The 15,639-nt window shown below is 44.6% G+C and overlaps 1 long non-coding RNA gene across 1 annotated transcript; it reads left to right on the plus strand.

Annotated features, from left to right (window-relative positions):
• Window positions 1-242: 242 nt before the first annotated feature.
• On the plus strand, window positions 243-15,264 carry LOC309667382. The gene is made up of 2 exons (XR_014267737.1): window positions 243-5,112; window positions 5,660-15,264. It is a non-coding gene; the product is annotated as an uncharacterized lncRNA (long non-coding RNA).
• The last annotated feature ends 375 nt before the right edge of the window (window positions 15,265-15,639 follow it).

Consider the following 15,639-nt stretch of genomic DNA (forward strand, 5'->3'; position numbering starts at 1 on the left):
CTGGGTAATAAAGTCTAACCTGTCTCTTTCTTTTCCTTGTGCTTCTCTAGTTTCACTTGCTCACAGGGTGCCGCGTGCAGAGGCCTTGCACCCAGCACATCAGAAATGCCTGCAGCCAACACCTCAGCTCCATGGGCCCTGGGCAGAGACGCTGCGCCAGCCCAGCACTGTGATCTGGGGCGTGAGCAGCTGCGCAGGCTCCGTGAGAACTCTGCCCCCTCCCCAATTAAGGAGAGCCCTATTAAGGAGCCCCACCCACAGCCTGTGAGGAGCACGTGTGCTCTAGAGCGCAAGCTCGCACCTCTCCATTCTTTGACCAAAGAATAAAGCTTTGCTTCTGAACCAAACTCAGTCTCATTCTATTGGCACGAAGGACACCGGGCAGAAGGACCCTTGTTGGAGACCAACTTGAGAGGGTTGGTAACAAAACTAGAAAAAGATATTACAAAAAATAAAACTACAGACCCAAATTCCTCATGAATATATGTGCAAAAATCCTTAACAAAACCTTAGCAAATCAAATCCAACAGTATATATAAAAGGATAATACATCACAACCTAGCTGGTTTTATGTTGGTAATCTAAATTATAAATAATAATTGTCTCTGGATCCTGGGATTATGGGTAGTTTGTTTTCCTCTAAATTTTCAATAATGAACATGGCTTAGTTCTTCAACAAGAATTTAAATATTATTATTTTAAAGAAATACAAAGAATTTTCCTCGGGTGTTTCCTGGAGTAGATAGGAAGTGGAAGAAACACTGATTTGGGTGAAAGAGTCACAAAGTAAAAACATTTCTCACTTTCTGCAAAGTAAAAGATGAAATGAAAGCATGAAACAAAAAATAGTAAATAGTAAATGTTTACATATGTGATGCCCCCTCCTCTTTCCCACAAACAAGCAGGAGTCAAGCAGCATTCTTAGTGAAAACCAGGGGCCTCAGCCCCCAAGCCCTTCCCTGCACAACGGGGGCTTTTGCATGTGAACATGAATCAGGTTTTGTAATTTGCATGGCACTTAGCTCCTCTTTGAAGGCAATGTGATGACGAAGGCACCAAAGTGGCAATTTTTAAAAATGGCATGGCATGTGCAGAAAAGAGAAATTCCTAAGTATTAATTCATTCCCTGTTCTTAGCTGGGACCTTGAACATTACTGTAAGTAAACAGTTGCTCTAGCACCAGGTACTGAATGAGGTTACTGTGCATTTGAGAAGGGTGGTCTCTGCCAATGGGAGACCAGAACTGGCCTACCTCTGAAAGCACCGGTAGAGATTTAAAATGTAATTTCATTTTATATTTCATTTTGCAGTTTGCAGAAGGAAACAGTGGTTGATAAACAGAGCAACTTCTCTCCTTATCAATCTCCCACTTTCCCCGAAGCTCTGGTTCACAGCTCTGGTGACACAACTTCTTCTCCCTCGGTTTGGACCAGAGTGGCACGTTTGGTGACTAAATCTTGAGACAGTTGAGGCAGACCCACTGAGCTGGTACCAGTGCTGCGAAGGAGCAGGATTCCACCCTTGGGCCTGCCTGGGCCTGAGATGTGTGGGATCCCTCTCTACTTGGGCCCCCAAAACCTCCCCACGTATTTGACAATGCCCCAAATTCCTTTAAAAAAAGCATTTACACCAGAGACAGAAGGTCCAAAATGCTAATAACTGTGGGAAAGGACAACCATGGACTGGTATTCAAACTAAAATGCAAATGACTGATTTCAGAGAGCTGACTGCTGAGAGTTCAAGGTCCCTGAAAGGAGGAATGGAGGATTCTTCCCACAGGATTTTGCCCATGTTTGGAAGCCATCTCTCCACCAGACCTAAAAACTGCCTCTATATTCTTGTCAAAGAGCAGCTTTGGATCCTTGGGATCTCTGAGCTAAATAACATAGACAAGAATTCTATGATGCAACACGGCTGACTTCATACGAATAATTACCAAATTGCAGCTCTCATTCAGCGCACACAACAAACAAAGTGCCAGAAGCACCACATACACAGTATATCTCTAATCAAAAGGACAAGGTGCCAGGCCTGATTTATCAGGAGGAATAATTATATGAAGGATGCTGCTACTGGGCTAGGAGCTTCCGACAAGTACAGCAGGAGCCTGGAGTTTGGCTGACTGGGAAGAGGACATGTGACAGAAACTGAGGGTGAGAGCAGTCCATTTACAGGACAAGAATCAGAGGTGTGAGAGGCCCTGGGCTAGAGGAGAGTGTGCAGGGCGGCTGAGGGGAGCCTGGGACAGGTAGATGAGGATTGGCCTTCGAGGAGGCTGCAGAAGCCCACTGAGGGCAGGGCCTGGGGTCACCAGTGTGCCTGAGTGTCAGCAGTTTCCCCTGAGGCTGATTGTGTCAGTGAGGCCCTGACTCCCTTGAGGCTGCCTCAGTGCTCTCTCTGCAAACCCGAAATACCACCCCCGCCCATCTCACCTCAGAATCTGCTCTGCTTGGGTTTGGCCATGGCCAGGACATACGTGAGGAACCTGAGAGGAAACCCCCTTAAGGCTTGAAGGTCAAGTCTTACTATTCCCACTTATGATGCACAGCTCCAGGGTCACTGTTCACAGACCCACGCCTTGTCTGCCGCTTTCTTCCACTTCCCATGTCCCTGGTCTTGCACATGCTTCTGTTTGCTGGGCTCCGCAGGCTCTTGTTGCTTTACTTGGCATCTGAGCCTCACTCTCCAGGTGCCCACCTAAAATTTCATCAAAATGCAATGTGATGTAATGTGGTGGTTAAGCAGGTGGACTCTGGTGCCAGACTGCCATTCACTGTGCAATCATGGGCACTTAAGCACTTTCTGTCTTGGTTTCCCTATATGTAAAGGGGGATAATAACACAACCTGTTTACCTAAGGTTGTTATAAGAATTGAAAGAGCATTTGCTAATGCCTGGCATAGGTCACAAGAATTGGCTTTAGCTTATTTATTTAGTCATTCAACACATTTGTATCGAGCACCCGCCAGCCACATGCTGTCTTAGGTGATGGAGATACAAGGTGAGTAAAAGGAAGCACCGTCCTTGCCCTCAGGAGGCTTCCAGTCTAAATGAGGGATGTCTAGACTCTAATCAAATATTACAATGTAATTATTGCAAATGCATTTTGCATGCAATATAAAATATGAAAATGTATTATAAATGTGAGTAACAGGAAACAGTGCTGCCGAGAGGAGGTGTGTAGTACTAAGAGAGTATGATGAGGAGTCTCGCTCGGGGAGGGGTGAGATGCGTGAGGAAGGATGAAGGGCACTTTATTTCCTTGATCCCACCTTCTCACCTGGCATCTTGAAATAACCACTGGCCACCTCTTGGACTGTGGTTGATGAAAAGGAGCCAGGTACCTTCTTGAACTAAATCAGTGCCCAGTGATTAAAGCAGGATATTGTATAAACACCAACCACCATAGTGTGTCAGCAAGACACTCCCATTCATTCATCCCAAAGCTCCCATTCAGCTGGGCCTCAGTTAATCAGCTGTGGAGTTAACTGCCATAAGCCCCACTCCCAGAGGTCTGTGGGGGCCCTGGCGCCTGAGGAGACCTTGACCTCTGCAGCAGGTGGGGTGAGCCTTGTTGGATGGGTCCTGAGCACTTACGGGGAATATTTCAGACTCTTCCAGTGCCTTGAAGCCCAGAGTGATGAATCATGACAGAGGTGCTGAGGGGAGTGTAAAAATCCAATGACTGCATTACACATACTTAAAACTGTTCAGACTCTCAACTCTCAAAGAAATGCTCTATATCTTTGGGAGTATGCACAAGAAAGCGGTAACTGTGGTTACCTCTGGGTGGCTGGGATGAAAATAGAAGTTATTTTTCATCGTCTTCTTTCATACTTTTTGAACTTGTGTCATTGAATCTGTACCATGTATCTGTACACAAATATAATAATTTAAAATGAAAATAAAACAAATGGTGAGATTTTAAAATAGAACATTGTTAAAAGCCAAATAATCAGATGTAAATTATAAGATACAATGGTGATTTTTTTTTTGGCCTTTAAAAAAGCTGTAGTTTTTGTCCTTTCGTAACCTTACTAGAGCAAGTGATTAAACCAGAAGTTAGGAATTAGTTTTCATTTTTTTCATTCAACAAATACCTACCATGTGCCAGGCACTGTTCTAGATACCGGGGATACAATGGTGAACAAAACAGACGCTGCCTCAAATTTCCTTTCCTCATGGAGTTTAAATTTTAGAAGACCTAAGTTTTAGTCCTATATATATTACAAATCAGCTGTTTGACCTTGGAATCTATGGACTTACATGTTCCCATCTTTAAAATTCGTACCATACAAGCTCTTAGACAGTTTTAACCATCAATTCTGACTCTAAAAGGTCAGTAGTATATAGCAGGGTAGGCTAGGTGCTGTACTAGTTTTCTATGCCTGTCAACAAATGACTACAAATGTAGTGGCTTAGAACAACACAAATTTATTTTCTTACAGTCTGGAGGTCAGAAGTCTGGCCCAGGTCTCACTGGGCTAAAATCAATGTGTTGGCAGGGCTATGTTCCTTTCTAGATGTTTTACGGGAGAATCTGTTTTCTTGCCTCTTCCAGCTTCTAAGGGCCATCCACATTCCTTGGCTGGTGGCCCCCTTCCTCTGTCTTCAAAGCCAGCAAGAGCAGGTCAAGTTCTTCTCACATTGCATCGTTCTGTCCTCTTCTTCTGCCTCTCTCTTCCACATTTATGGACGCTTGTGATTACACTGGCTACACCCAGATAATCCAAGAAAATCTCCCTATTTCAAGGTCATCTGATTGGCAATCTTAATTCTATCTGTAATTTTTTAAAAAATATTTTTCTTAACCATATTTGCTTATTTATTTATTTTTATTTTATGGCTGTGTTGGGTCTTCGTTTCTGTGCGAGGGCTTTCTCTAGTTGGCGGCAAGTGGGGGCCACTCTTCGTCAAGGTGTGCGGGCCTCTCACTATCGTGGCCTCTCTTGTTGCGGAGCACAGGCTCCAGACGCGCAGGCTCAGTAATTGTGGCTCACGGGCCTAGTTGCTCCGCGGCATGTGGGATCTTCCCAGACCAGGGCTCGAACCCGTGTCCCCTGCATTGGCAGGCAGATTCTCAACCACTGTGCCACCAGGGAAGCCCCTATCTGTAATCTTAATTCCCTTTTGCCATGTAACATAACATATTCACAGATTCTGGAGATCAGGACTTGGATATCTTTGGAGGGCGTGCATTATTTTGCCTAATACAGATGTTAAATAAACAATGCGAGTCAGCATTTCTCTGACTTTTGAATTTCACAAACCATTTAAACAAACAAGCTGTCTGGTTATCTATTTCTGTGTAACAAAATCATCCTCAAACTTAGTGGCTTAAAACAACAGAAATCATTTATTTCCCTCACAAACCTGTAACTTGGGCAGGGCTTAGTGGGGAGTCATCTTTGCTCCATGTCGTATCAGCTGTGGCAGTTCAACTGGGGCTGTAGGATCCACTTCCAGAAGGGTTCACTCAGTGACTGGCAAGTTGGTGCTGGCTATCAGCTACGAGCTCACCCAGTGCTATTGGCCTGGGCCTTGCTTCCTCTCTCTATCGGCTTCTTCTCATGGCTGCTTGGGCTTCCTAACAGCGTGTCATTTGGGTTCCAAGAGGCCGGGAGGAAGCTGCAAAGCTTCCTGTGACCTCGTTTCAGAAGTTCTAGAATGTCACGTTGACCACATTTTTAATAAAGTAAGTTTATTACTTTATATATATATTTTTAGCCAAGTAAGTCACTAAGACCCTCCCAGATTCAAGGGGAAGAAAATTAGATGCACCTCTCTGGGGGAGAAGTGCCAAAGAATTTGTGACCATCTTTAATCTACTACACACACACACAAAAACAAACACACAAACAAAATGGAGGAATAACACAGTACTGTCATATTTTATCTTGATAAACAGGAATATGAAAAAGCAAAACCAAAAATGTTATCATCTAGTATATTATCCAATCTGTTTCTTAAAAATACTTTTCTTCTACCAAAAAAATAGAAAGGACACAGTACCAGAGCAAATGGCAGTTCTTTAAAATTCAGCAAATCTGCTTAGTGAAAAACTTACTATGCTATGCTTGTTTTTCTCATTTCAGCTTAGGTTAGAAAACTAGGTCATGGATAGGGCATCCAGATGGGTCTCGGGAAACCACCAGGCATAAGGCACGAGTGCTTCTGTGGTTCAGAGCAACAGTCCACTGCCGCCCCCTTGGCCTGGCGTGCAGCCAGACATCCACGACCCTGTGTCCTGCTGGCTCTGGGGCCTTACCGCCCTATTCCATTTCCAGTCCCCCGGGAGCTGCCAACGGGCAAGCGGGCAGAAGGCTCTGCCTGTTGTCTGAGGTTTGCCTTGGGGCCTCCATGACAGGGCTTTTTTCTGGCAGTGTCAGGCTCTCGGGCCCCATCTTGGGCTTCTTCCAATGTGGCTTTCGCTCTGTGAGCTGGGCTCTTCTGACGCCACAGGCCTGGACAAGGCAGTGATACAAGCAGCCTGAGATGTGGGAAGCCTGACTGAGGCCTCTGCCAGCACCCGGTCTGAGCTTATCAGAATCCCTGGGGGAGACCTTCAGCACCGGCCCCCACCCTCCATGAAATCCTAACACCCCCTGGGTACTATGGTGTCTCCAGGTTCCACAGTGCAAATGGTTTTTTTAGATCAACAAGGGACCTTTACTTGATCTTCTGAGACCAAGGATGTGGAGACCTCTGAGCCAAGTCAACACTGTTTTTCTGCCTCTCCCACCACAGCCAGACCCAGGAAGGGCAGAGGGCCTGGCAACAATGAGGCAGTTCTTAAAAGGATGACTGAGGCTGACCTGCGGAAGGAAGTCACCTGCTCACAACCAGCTCCTCAGGCGGCTGAGGACTGATTTCTCTAGTGTCTCTGACCTGCACAGACAAGCATGTCAGAAGTGGGGAGTAGGAGAGTGCCAGCCAGGGAGACCCACACCCTCTGCGTCACCCCCCGCTCCAAGGCCTTAGCGTTTCGGAGAGCGGAGGCCTAGCCCACTTTCACGCCACAAACGGTGAAGAGGGACGTTTCCAAAGGACTCAAATGCAGGGGGAGGAGCCAGGGTTTATTGTTGACCTTATTCCTTTTAGGTAAATCGTTCCCTCTTAGAGAAATGACCTCAGATTGGACTTTTGTTAATTAAAAGTGTTTGTCGTAGGGCCCAGCAGTGAGGCCAGGTGAGAAGCCCAGAACTGGAGATACCAAGAAATGTAGCCAACATTCAATTCACAAGTCAGTCGGTTTCTTGTACACCATTAGCACACAACGCAGGCTTGTCAAAGTAGGGGAAACAGAGAAGAGGAGAATGAGCACTCCAAGGAGAAGTCCGGGGAGCAGGCGTCTCAGCAGCAGCAGTAGCCCCAGCCTGGCAGCGGGTCCGTGATAAGTGTGAGTGGGAAGAAGTCGCCCTCGGCTCCAGCAGAGCCTCGGCTAGTGTCCCCTCCCACGGCTCTCAGCATCACGGAGTTGGGTCCTCCAGTGAAGAGGCTTCCAATCTCTAGGCTCAGTGGTCTCTCTCTTTTTTTTTTTTTGGCCGGGCCACGCGGCATGTGGGATCTTAGTCCCCGGACCAGGGATCGAACCTGCACCCCCTGCATTGGAAGTGCGGAGTCTTAACCACAGGACCGCCAGGGAAGTCCTCAGTGGTCTCTTTTTAAGGAGTCTGCCAGTAGGGTGTAATGGATACACCCCAGGGCCTTATCTCTATCAGTTGCTCCTTCTGTTCCAGTGAAATCTTTCTGCAAATGTTACCAGATAAATTCCTTATCTAAAGTAACACTCTTAGTTTATCAAAGATGCTAGCAGTCCTACAGCAGACGTTTCAAAACAACTAACAGGCAAGTTCACGCTGGCCACTGTGACTCCATTTTGAACTACTTAACGTAGCTTAAATCCTATGTTTTGCACAAGATGAGTAGGAATCACAACGCAAAAGAAATCACATCATACCATAAAGGTCTTATAGGAGTAAAAGGGCAAACTAGAAACCAGTCATTGTCTATTCATGTATCTTGGAAAGATGTCTTGTTTTAATGACAGGTGTGGTGAGGGGATGAGAGCACACCCCCTCGGGTGTTTCTCAATATGGGACATCAGACAGCGGGATCGGAGGTCACTCTCCCCATCTAGAGATGCCTCTAAGAAGCAGGTCAGCCGAGCACAGGCCGGTACAGAGCGCTCTGCAATCAGCACAAAGAGCCAATTCAACAGCACACAAAGCTCATCCTCCATAATCGTCCTAATTAGAAACATTATACATAAGGAGGCGAAACAATTTACACCAACTCCAGCATGAGCTCATGGCAATGGAGTTGTTTGTTTTTCAACCCTGGGGCTATAGTCACAGACGTCTCAAAAAATAATGCATGTGTATTTTAAAGCCTGATATTTTCAGACACTCTAGAAAAATGTGGCAGCAGCAATATGCTGTGGCAAAACAGCCTCAGTCACGACTCTCCTCCGCCTTTACTTCCTCTTCTCTCTGTATTGGTAAGTGTTAGGATTTTGTTAGTAGCTTAATATTTCAAAAACTAATTTACAACCTGTTCTTTCTTCCCTGTTCTTGCATAACCTTGAAATTTAAACATCTTTCTGTCTGCTTTTTGTCTTTTTCCACTGGGCGGCCTCTGATGATGTTTCCCTTGCTTAACAGAGCGGAAATCAGCATGCGTTTCTGTTTAGCAGTGATGCTGCCTGGAGGAACAAAGTCAGCACATTACTCGCGTTAACACTGATGCTACTTCACTGTTGCTAGGGGAGCCAGAGAGAAAAGACAAAGAGCATAAACCACAGCATCTCACTGATATTTCACATCAACACTCTTCTCTCCCATCCTTTGGAGCAGGTTTTTGGTTTTGTTTTTTTAATTTTCTCTGCATTTTCTCAGTCTGTAGAAGTGGACTGGAATTCTCCACCCTGGCTTTGGGAGATTCACGGGGAATGTTATCCAACCCCACCTGCTATGCCTCTCCTCTTTCTGCCTCCTGCTCCTGTTCCCTGACTATATACCTACAACAGCTGGTGGATAAGTGCATGGTCTGTGGGTCCACATCGCCTGGCTTTGAATCCTGGGCCTTCATCCTGTGATCTTGGGCCACTTCATTAACATCGCTGAGCCTGTTTCCTCCTCTGTAAGATAGGGGATGTGCTGGTCCCCTCCTCAGGGTATTGTTTTCAGCATTAAATGAGATACTGCATGTGTGAAGAGCCGAGAACAGAATAAGAATTTGATAAACATGGTTTATCTTATCATTAACATTCTCATGGCTTTCTAGGTTCTTTTGGCGACTGGTCCTCAGTGAAACTGTGATAATGGAGGATAGCAGTGTGTCCAGAGTACACACAGTTCAATAGACTCCACATGATGAGTACCATTTTCACTTAGCCCCCAAAAGTGTGCCGAACATAAGGAATTGTTCATGGCTTGGAAAGCACATCAGGACCTTCCCATACTCTGGGGTTGCTGTTTTAAAACGTCTGGGTAGCATTCTACTGCCCTCATGAAGAGGCGAAGACTAATCAATGGACAGAATGCCACGCCAGCCCAGCTGTACCCTGCTCCCTCCTTCCTGCCAAAAGTGAAGGCTTTTCCTATGGACTGAGACAGGGGTCCGGTCCCGCAGCCTGTTAGGAACCGGGCCACACAGCAGGAGGTGAGCAGCGGGCAAGGGAGCGAAGCTTCATCTAACGCTCCCCATCGCTCCCATCACCTCCCGAACCATCCCCCACCCCCACCCCCCAGTCCGTGGAAAACTTGTCTTCCACGAAACCGGTCCCTCGTGCCAAAAAGACTGGGGACCGCTGGATTGAGATACAAATTCTCTGGAGGCATCACCTCAGGCTGTACGGGCAGTGTGGGGAGTATTAAGTAACACACAGTGAATCTGCCTTAAAGACAATGGTTGAAATCGTTCTTCCTTTAGTTGGATGCAAGGTATATTTTGCTATGAGGTTCTTCCTGAGTAAACGATTTCATTTTCCCATGGTTTTATCTATGTGAAAATGCTCCACTTTCAGACTCTGTTTAATTCAACAATCTCTAAAAATTTACAAGTTCACAAAAGAAGTTAAAACAATTACCAAGGTATGTACAGAGGGGTGTTTTTGGACTGCTATCAAATATCTTTATATGCACATATTGTGTGTTTCCCCAGGTGGGCCTCGCCCTGGCCCCGCCTCCTCCTCTGCCCTGGGAGCCCGGCTTAGCTCTGGCCACTGAGGAACTGCAGGTGTAGGAGGTAAAAAAGTGCAACTGAGCTTTGAACCCAGGAGCAATCGCAAGTAACTCCAAACACCACCACTGAACTCACAGCACAAAGACAAGTTCCGTTCCTTTGTGCTGCCTGGAGCCTTTGCCAGATCTTGGGTCACGTTGCCCGGAACCATGTGGTCCTGCAGTGAAAGGCCCCCATTGTAATGACTAATCAACAAGGCAAAGCCAAGGTTGCCTTGTGCATCAAAACCTGGAACGTCCTGACTTTTTACGTGCTGAGAAGTGTGTGCTTAGTATTGTGTTCAAGTAAATGGGGAGGAGGCATTTCCTTTAAAAGTACTTAAAGCAAAGAAAAATAGCTACTTATCTGCTCAGTGTCCAAATTGGAGGCTTTTTAAATGACCTGAAAAATGGGCTATTGCTTTCATTGTTTCCTTCCTTCTTCCTCCTCCTTCTCTCGGACACTTGTCTGCCTTTCCAAAAACTTCCTCTCATAGTGACCCCAGGTTCCTGTTGGGAATTCTCACCCTGCTGCGTGGATGAACAAGCAAAACAAACTATCATATGTGCTCTGAAAACATGGACGAAAAGACTTGGAAAAGTTTCTGATACAAAATTCCAGCTGGGTTTGGAGTAGTTCTTGTGGGTAAATGATGTAGTGAGCTGAATGTATATTAAAAATTCAACAGCATTAAGAACTGACTGTTTAACACTTAAGCACATCGTCTTTCAGAGGTGGGCATCTGAGTGCAAAACCAAGATCTTAGCCCTGTCTGGGTGCACCAGTGAACCTGTCTTGTCCCAGTCTCCCTGTTTATAAGATGATATGTTGGCCCAGATGCTCTTCAGGCTCCCCTGGGAAGTCTTTGGGGTATGAGCTTAAATTCCAGTTCTGCTATCTGCCTCTTCCTGGTGCTGAGATTTCAGAGTATCTTGCAATTTTTCTAGGAGATTGACCTGATAGAGAAGATCTGGAGGGAATGGAAGCTTCTACATTATCAATTTAGAAATTGAGGTAAGGGGCCAACACTGAAGGCACAAAAAATGGCAAATGTTGAAATGAGGAGGACAGTGAGACACTGAGAGCAACTAACTCTACTTTCTCTTTGACACAAAGGAGTCTTTATTTGAAGTTCCCCAAGTTCCTTCTTTTCTCCCACGAGCTTACTTCTTTGAAAACAACTTCCATCAGAAGTCAGGAGACCTGGCCCAGTTCAGAGTCTGCCACAAACTCAGGCTGCTCCCTTCTCTCATTTAGTTTCTTCCCTGGCAAATGGGAGGTATGGACTTAGATGATTTCTAAAAAGCTCACCTAAGAGCTAACATCCGTGATTCCAGGGATTCCAGGAAATGCACACTAAAACCAGGATTCTGAATCAAGTGAAAAACCAGACCAAGTATTTGAACCAACGATTTTCAGACACTGGACCACAGTAGTGCATGACGGTGATTCCTGAGAGTGGGGAAAAAAAATGAGGTGAGTCTTATGATTGCCCCCAGCTTACTGCCTGGAGAGAATTTCCAGGCCATAGCATTGGGAAAGGGAATATGGGTGGACCCCAGCAGTATTCCTTCATAGAGAAGATGGTGCTGGGATCCCAGAGAGACCAATGAAGCTAGAATTAACAGAACAGAATACTGGAGAAGAGAGAGAACGCTGGAGTTCTACAGAACTCCTTTGAGTTTTCAGATGAATACTTATCAGTGCATGCATATGAGGGAACTGCATGAGGTCAGGGAAAGAACCACCCAAAAGGATTAGAGAAAACAATCCCTGGAGATCACACAGGACAGGGAATAGACCCCATTCCCACCAAACCAGAGTTGAAGATCTTATAATTTATGGGGCATTGAGTAGAGTACTCACAAGGGCATTGTTTCAGTTGTGGGACCTTAGACTAAAAGCTGTTCTGGTCCTTCCTAACAAAGCTTAAAAGCAAGTCTTGAAGGGATCAAAGTATTTCCAAGTAACTTATGATGTCCCAGAACAACACACAAGAATATTTTAAAAATATTGAACAAGGTAAAATTCAAACTAGAGAAATATGAAAAAATAATATTAAGGCACATCATAATCATATTTCTCAAAACCAGTGATAAAGAGAGAATCTAAAAGTAGAGAAAAAAGTTATGACATGAAAAGAGGAACAAAGATAAGGATTATATCAGAGTTCTTGTCAGAAACAAAGTGACAGGACAGAGGAACAATAATCTTTTAAGTACGGAAAGAAAAATATTGTCAATCTAGAATTCTATACCCAGCAAAATATCTTTCAAAAATGAATGCAAAGGAAAGACTTTTGCAGACATACAAAAACTGAAATAACTGAGCCCTGGTAGACCTGTACTATAAGAAATGTTAAAGAAAGTCCTTCAGTTTGACATAAATCATAGCAATATTTTCTTGGATCAGTCTCCTAAGGCAAAAGAGATAAAAGCAAAAATAAACAAATGGGACCTAATCAGACTTAAAAGCTTTTGCACAGCAAAGGAAACCATCAACAAAACAAAAAGACAATCTACAGAATGGAAGGAAATATTTGCAAATGATGTGACTGACAAGGGGTTAATATCCAAAATATACAAACAGCTCATGCAACTCAATATCAAAAAAGAAAAAAAAAAAAGACCAAACAACCCAATCAAAAAATGAGCAGAAGACCTAAACAGACATTTTTCCAAAGACATACAGATGGCTAACAGGCACATGACAAGATGTTCAACATCAACATCACTAATTATTAGAGAAATGTAAATCAAACCCACAATGAGGCATCACCTCACACCTGTCAGAATGGCTATCATCAAAAAATCTACAAATAACAAATGTTGGAGAGAATGTGGAGAAAAGGGAACCCTCATACACTGTTGGTGGGAATGTAAATTGGTGTAGCCACTATGGAAAACAGTATGGAAGTTCCTTAAAAAACTAAACACAGAACTACCATATGATCCACCAATTCCACTCCTGGGATATACCCAGAAAAAACAAAAACACTAATTTGGAAAGATATGTGCATCCCAGTGTTCACAGTGCACTATTTACAATAGCCAGGACATGGAAGCAACCCAAGTGCCCAATCAACAGATTACTGGGTTAAGAAGATGTGGTACATGTGTATGTATAAGTGTGGAATATCACTCAGCCATTAAAAAGAATGAAATACTGCCATTTGCAGCAATGTGGATGGACCTAGAGAATATTATGCTTAGAGAAATAAGTCAGACAGAGAAAGACAAATGCTGTATGATATCACTTATATGTGGAATCTAAAAAAAATAATACAGATGTATATGTAAAACAGAAACAGACTCACAGATACAGAAAACAAACTTATGTTTGCCAAAGGGGAGAAGGAAGGGGGGAGGGACAAATTAGGGGTATAGGATTAACAGATACAAACTACTATGTATAAAATAGATAAGCAACAAGGATATAGCACAGGGAATTATATCTATTATCTCGTAATAAACTGTAATGGAGTATAATCTGCAAAATACTAAATCACTATGCTGTGTACCTGAAACTAACACAATATTGTAAATCAACTATATTTCAATTTTAAAAGAAAGAAAGAAAGAAAGAAAGAAAGTCCTTCAGGCAGAAGAAAAATGATACCAAATAAAATTCTGGATTGACACAAAGGAATGAAGAGCTCCCGAAATGGAATTTTATTTACTTTAAACACATTACAAGCTATTGAGTGGGACTCTTTTTGTTGTGTTGGGCTTGACTACTAGGACTCAAGAGTAAAGACAGAGGGGAATTCCCTGGCGGTCCAGTGGTTAGGACTCATTGCTTTCACTGTCTGGGGCCAGGTTCAATCCCTGGTTGGAGAACTATGATTCCACAAGCCATGCAGCACGGCCACACACACAAAAAAGAGTAAAGACAGAGAAGTTCTCTATACCTGAGCTGACATCCATAGGAACCAGAGAACCAAGCATTCCTACAAGGAGACAGATGTTCCACCAACCACCATCTTCTACCTAACAAGACCAGGAAGGAGAGAAGGAGAGAGAGAAATCAGTCTAAAAGTCTGGAATGTAATGAGTATGAGGAGATGCTATTCCTCCCCTTCCTGTGGGGATGGGAAATGGGAGTAGCCGTACTTTGTCTCTGGTGAGGGGGTTCTAAGAAAATCATTCATAAAGATAGGGTGTAAATTAGTTCCCCATTTGGACATTTAATTAGGAAAAGGGTTTTTTGATTTACCAGTACATCTTTAGGAGCAGAGAAGAATCTTGAAGAAAGAAAAGAAGGGAGAAAGAAGGGTTGCAGGAGGTAGTCTGAATGCACCCAGTTTGTCAAGGCTGGAGAAAGAGTTCCCTGTGGTTCAAATGCGTGCTGCTTAGAAAGTAGTTGGATTTGTGCCATCCCCATCGTAAGACAGTTCTCCCCTCCTCCCCAGGAAGCTTAAGCCGAAAGAATTTGTAGAGTATACATCCACAGGTGACAGGAGCTAAGGGGGCATGGATGGGCTGAACCTGGAGTTGCCATATCTCTGCTCTGTAAGTCCTTCTAAAGAACCTACATGTATCACACAGAGGAAGCCAGCATTTGGATGCTTGCCTTCCAGAGAGCATCTGCAGTCAGTCCAGGCTGGCCAGAGAAGCAGCAGCTACTACCAGGCATAGCAATTATAAGGCCCGCTACCCCTTCCCTGTCCCACCTCGTAGCCCAACTAGAGGAACCAGCACTGGAAGGGTAAAGTAGGGACAGGGGCTCCTGGAAATACACCTCCAATCACTCAGGGTCTAGGTTCAAGCTTACATTGCTTAGGGCGGGAGAGGGAAGGAAGTGAGAATAGAATCAAGTTTGGAATTGATGTTTTAAACTGCACTGAGACTTAGTATCTGAAAACAACTGGAAAGTTATGGATCTGCCTAAGATGCCATTAAGAGAGCTACTAACCATTGGAGAAGGTAGACTGGGTACAGTACATTTGGGAAGAGTGTTTTAAGAAAAATAAAAAGCTTTTATGTCTTAAAAAAAAAAAAAAACCCGAAAAACAAAACTGTCTGTCCCCCACAGGTACAATTACTTCTGTGAAGATGCTTTTCATCTTAGTGCTCTGGTCCCCAGCAGTGAGTGAGATGCTAATGAGGCCAGGGAGGCACTCAGGAGAGCCCTCCACTGTCACCACCCTGTTCCTGGTGAGCTCACTCCCAGCACACCTGGTCCTTGGGCTGTGGTCTGTTTGCCTGGAAGGAAAACAGGAGAGAGTGATGACCTGGCCCAGTGAGTAAAAGCCTCATGAGCTATGTGTCCCTTTTTAGCAGAGGGGTGACTTCTGGGGCCAAGCTCAGCTCTGCAGCTGCAGTCCAGGTTGGTCCCATAGGAAGGCCACAGGTGTTGTCTCTGCCTGAGGATGGGATGGGGGCATCCTACCTGGCTCTCCTGGGAAGAGTTCTTG

The sequence above is a fragment of the Balaenoptera physalus genome, assembly GCF_965194825.1.
Source record: "Balaenoptera physalus genome assembly, chromosome: 9".
Classification (NCBI taxonomy): Eukaryota; Metazoa; Chordata; class Mammalia; order Artiodactyla; family Balaenopteridae; genus Balaenoptera; species Balaenoptera physalus.